Raw genomic sequence first — 6,019 nt, forward strand, 5'->3', positions numbered from 1 at the left:
ATGCAGCCAACGTTAAATGTGCTATGTCAGGTGTGATGCTAAATACAAACAAAAGCAGTTTACCAAGTTTGCAACATAACGGATTCATTTGCTTGAATTTATTATATATATATACTGTTATTGTGATCCTGAATGTTGTGCTAAAATATAGGGAGCTGGTGTACAAGATTCACCACCGTCATTCTGGCAGAATAGTTTTTCCGCTTTCCGCCTAAAAAAGTTATCCGTGAATAAGTGCGAGGCATAAAATGCGACCAGACATACATTCGAAATATCTTAAATAAAACTATGATCCGCAACACGTGCCACTTAAATTTTACATGCATCCGATTCAGTATTAAATTACCTTTCCAGGGATGTGCACCAATAGGTGCGCATATGGAAGGAACTCCTAGCAGAACGCTTCAAAGATGGAGGATATATTTACGATAAACATTAAAATAATACGATTTTTGCATAATTGACACCTCTTCAAACATCTTGGAATAAAACTATAATCCGCAACACGTGCCACTTAAATTTTACATGCATCGGATTCAGTATTAAATTACCTTTCCAGGGATGTGCACCAATAGGTGCGCATATGGAAGGAACTCCTAGCAGAACGCTTCAAAGATGGAGGATATATTTACGATAAACATTAAAATAATACGATTTTTGCATAATTGACACCACTCAAACATCTTGGAATAAAACTATAATCCGCAACACGTGCCACTTAAATTTTACATGCATCGGATTCAGTATTAAATTACCTTTCCAGGGATGTGCACCAATAGGTGCGCATATGGAAGGAACTCCTAGCAGAACGCTTCAAAGATGGAGGATATATTTACGATAAACATTAAAATAATACGATTTTTGCATAATTGACACCTCTTCAAACATCTTGGAATAAAATTATAATCCGCAACACGTGCCACTTAAATTTTACATGCATCGGATTTAGTATTAAATTACCTTTCCAGGGATATGCACCAATAGGTGCGCATATGGAAGGAACTCCTAGCAGAACGCTTCAAAGATGGAGGATATATTTACGATAAACATTAAAATAATACGATTTTTGCATAATTGACACCACTCAAACATCTTGGAATAAAACTATAATCCGCAACACGTGCCACTTAAATTTTACATGCATCGGATTCAGTATTAAATTACCTTTCCAGGGATGTGCACCAATAGGTGCGCATATGGAAGGAACTCCTAGCAGAACGCTTCAAAGATGGAGGATATATTTACGATAAACATTAAAATAATACGATTTTTGCATAAGAGACACCACTCAAACATCTTGGAATAAAACTATAATCCGCAACACGTGCCACTTAAATTTTACATGCATCGGATTCAGTATTAAATTACCTTTCCAGGGATGTGCACCAATAGGTGCGCATATGGAAGGAACTCCTAGCAGAACGCTTCAAAGATGGAGGATATATTTACGATAAACATTAAAATAATACGATTTTTGCATAATTGACACCTCTTCAAACATCTTGGAATAAAACTATAATCCGCAACACGTGCCACTTAAATTTTACATGCATCGGATTCAGTATTAAATTACCTTTCCAGGGATGTGCACCAATAGGTGCGCATATGGAAGGAACTCCTAGCAGAACGCTTCAAAGATGGAGGATATATTTACGATAAACATTAAAATAATACGATTTTTGCATAATTGACACCACTCAAACATCTTGGAATAAAACTATAATCCGCAACACGTGCCACTTAAATTTTACATGCATCGGATTCAGTATTAAATTACCTTTCCAGGGATGTGCACCAATAGGTGCGCATATGGAAGGAACTCCTAGCAGAACGCTTCAAAGATGGAGGATATATTTACGATAAACATTAAAATAATACGATTTTTGCATAATTGACACCTCTTCAAACATCTTGGAATAAAATTATAATCCGCAACACGTGCCACTTAAATTTTACATGCATCGGATTTAGTATTAAATTACCTTTCCAGGGATATGCACCAATAGGTGCGCATATGGAAGGAACTCCTAGCAGAACGCTTCAAAGATGGAGGATATATTTACGATAAACATTAAAATAATACGATTTTTGCATAATTGACACCACTCAAACATCTTGGAATAAAACTATAATCCGCAACACGTGCCACTTAAATTTTACATGCATCGGATTCAGTATTAAATTACCTTTCCAGGGATGTGCACCAATAGGTGCGCATATGGAAGGAACTCCTAGCAGAACGCTTCAAAGATGGAGGATATATTTACGATAAACATTAAAATAATACGATTTTTGCATAATTGACACCACTCAAACGTCTTGGAATAAAACTATAATCCACAACACGTGCCACTTAAATTTTACATGCATCGGATTTAGTATTAAATTACCTTTCCAGGGATGTGCACCAATAGGTGCGCATATGGAAGGAACTCCTAGCAGAACGCTTCAAAGATGGAGGATATATTTACGATAAACATTAAAATAATACGATTTTTGCATAATAGACACCACTCAAACGTCTTGGAATAAAACTATAATCCGCAACACATGCTACTTAAATTTTACATGCATCGGATTCAGTATTAAATTACCTTTCCAGGGATGTGCACCAATAGGTGCGCATATGGAAGGAACTCCTAGCAGAACGCTTCAAAGATGGAGGATATATTTACGATAAACATTAAAATAATACGATTTTTGCATAATTGACACCTCTTCAAACATCTTGGAATAAAACTATAATCCGCAACACGTGCCACTTAAATTTTACATGCATCGGATTCAGTATTAAATTACCTTTCCAGGGATGTGCACCAATAGATGCGCATATGGAAGGAACTCCTAGCAGAACGCTTCAAAGATGGAGGATATATTTACGATAAACATTAAAATAATACGATTTTTGCATAATTGACACCTCTTCAAACATCTTGGAATAAAATTATAATCCGCAACACGTGCTACTTAAATTTTACATGCATCGGATTCAGTATTAAATTACCTTTCCAGGGATGTGCACCAATAGGTGCGCATATGGAAGGAACTCCTAGCAGAACGCTTCAAAGATGGAGGATATATTTACGACAAACATTAAAATAATACGATTTTTGCATAATTGACACCTCTTCAAACATCTTGGAATAAAATTATAATCCGCAACACGTGCCACTTAAATTTTACATGCATCGGATTCAGTATTAAATTACCTTTCCAGGGATATGCACCAATAGGTGCGCATATGGAAGGAACTCCTAGCAGAACGCTTCAAAGATGGAGGATATATTTACGATAAACATTAAAATAATACGATTTTTGCATAATTGACACCACTCAAACATCTTGGAATAAAACTATAATCCGCAACACGTGCCACTTAAATTTTACATGCATCGGATTCAGTATTAAATTACCTTTCCAGGGATGTGCACCAATAGGTGCGCATATGGAAGGAACTCCTAGCAGAACGCTTCAAAGATGGAGGATATATTTACGATAAACATTAAAATAATACGATTTTTGCATAATTGACACCACTCAAACATCTTGGAATAAAACTATAATCCGCAACACGTGCCACTTAAATTTTACATGCATCGGATTTAGTATTAAATTACCTTTCCAGGGATGTGCACCAATAGGTGCGCATATGGAAGGAACTCCTAGCAGAACGCTTCAAAGATGGAGGATATATTTACGATAAACATTAAAATAATACGATTTTTGCATAATTGACACCACTCAAACATCTTGGAATAAAACTATAATCCGCAACACGTGCCACTTAAATTTTACATGCATCGGATTCAGTATTAAATTACCTTTCCAGGGATGTGCACCAATAGGTGGGCGTTTCAACATCGACAAAGATTTGTTCAGGGAGAACCTAACAAAATTTCCAGGCTTAGTGTTATGGAGTTGTATTCAATCATGATGACTTAGTTTTTCCACAAGCTACACCATTTAATTGACGGCAGAGTCGACAGAACTGTCCAGGCTCCCAGTGCAACTCCCGTCATAGCACTCTAATCATATCCCCTTAACTTTGACCTCTTAAAATAAACGTCGCTAACCAGAAAGTAACTAATTGCAAAATAAATAAAATGCTAACCTACAAACGCGTTAGAGAGGAGTCGAACCAAGAACCTCCAGCGTGCTAGACCAGTGTGATTACCATCCCGCTATCAGACTACTGACGACAGTTTGCACAATATGGCGTATTGAAACGAGTACCGGCGCAAAGGTAGTCTAAAGCAGTTCCCCCATTTTCTTGATTGACAGCGCTTTGATATACGAATTAGCATACCGTTATCAAAGTTCTTCATAAGTTTGAAAGCTTTACAAAACTTTTGATGATGTAAAACTCTTTCAAGTGCATTATAAAAAAGTTGTCTTTATTTAGTCCATTTTTCCATGCCTACATTCATTTGCTGATTACTTTTGTGAAATCTCACGTTTTTCATCAGTTTTACTCTTTTCTTTGTTGAATTTGTGTATAATAAAACTCTGTGTTTGTTTTCAGTCACCGAGACTCCATTGCTTCAGCACTTTAGACTTTATATTTTCGAGGACAATTGCAATAACTTGGTAGGCCTATGCCGTAAATGGTGTTCCTTGAAATCGTATATAGAATTAGTTTTTAATGAAGCAAGCAATACCAGTTTTGTTTCTAAAATTTATTAAGATTTGATGGACAGTGGACAGAGTTGTACTTTTAATGTCAATTAGTTTAGTCGTATAGTTGTTAAACACATTTTGTTGAACAACATTTATTAAACAGCAGAATCTTAGTAAGGCTATCGCCAATTTTTGGTTTATAGTGTGCTATAGTCAAGCATGGGAAGTTTTTTGGATGAATTAATAATGCTTTAATTACTCTCATATAATCATTGTTTAGTTTCATAAATTATAAATTCTTTTCAGTTTGGAAAAAGGTAGACTTTTTTTTATATCGTAGCTTTAAACTTGTGTTTAATCGGACTGTTGCGCATGTTTTGACAAAATGTGACTGAGGTTTTTAATTATTTTCGAAACGCTTTGGAAAGGTAATTTAATACTGAATCCGATGCATGTAAAATTTAAGTGGCACGTGTTGCGGATTATAGTTTTATTCCAAGATGTTTGAAGAGGTGTCAATTATGCAAAAATCGTATTATTTTAATGTTTATCGTAAATATATCCTCCATCTTTGAAGCGTTCTGCTAGGAGTTCCTTCCATATGCGCACCTATTGGTGCATATCCCTGGAAAGGTAATTTAATACTGAATCCGATGCATGTAAAATTTAAGTGGCACGTGTTGCGGATTATAGTTTTATTCCAAGATGTTTGAGTGGTGTCAATTATGCAAAAATCGTATTATTTTAATGTTTATCGTAAATATATCCTCCATCTTTGAAGCGTTCTGCTAGGAGTTCCTTCCATATGCGCACCTATTGGTGCATATCCCTGGAAAGGTAATTTAATACTGAATCCGATGCATGTAAAATTTAAGTGGCACGTGTTGCGGATTATAATTTTATTCCAAGATGTTTGAAGAGGTGTCAATTATGCAAAAATCATATTATTTTAATGTTTATCGTAAATATATCCTCCATCTTTGAAGCGTTCTGCTAGGAGTTCCTTCCATATGCGCACCTATTGGTGCACATCCCTGGAAAGGTAATTTAATACTGAATCCGATGCATGTAAAATTTAAGTGGCACGTGTTGCGGATTATAGTTTTATTCCAAGATGTTTGAAGAGGTGTCAATTATGCAAAAATCGTATTATTTTAATGTTTATCGTAAATATATCCTCCATCTTTGAAGCGTTCTGCTAGAAGTTTCTTCTATATGCGCACCTATTGGTGCACATCCCTGGAAAGGTAATTTAATACTAAATCCGATGCATGTAAAAGTTAAGTGGCACGTGTTGCGGATTATAGTTTTATTCCAAGATGTTTGAGTGGTGTCAATTATGCAAAAATCGTATTATTTTAATGTTTATCGTAAATATATCCTCCATCTTTGAAGCATTCTG

Source organism: Aplidium turbinatum, chromosome 3 (assembly GCF_918807975.1).
Source record: "Aplidium turbinatum chromosome 3, kaAplTurb1.1, whole genome shotgun sequence".
NCBI classification, from domain to species: Eukaryota; Metazoa; Chordata; class Ascidiacea; order Aplousobranchia; family Polyclinidae; genus Aplidium; species Aplidium turbinatum.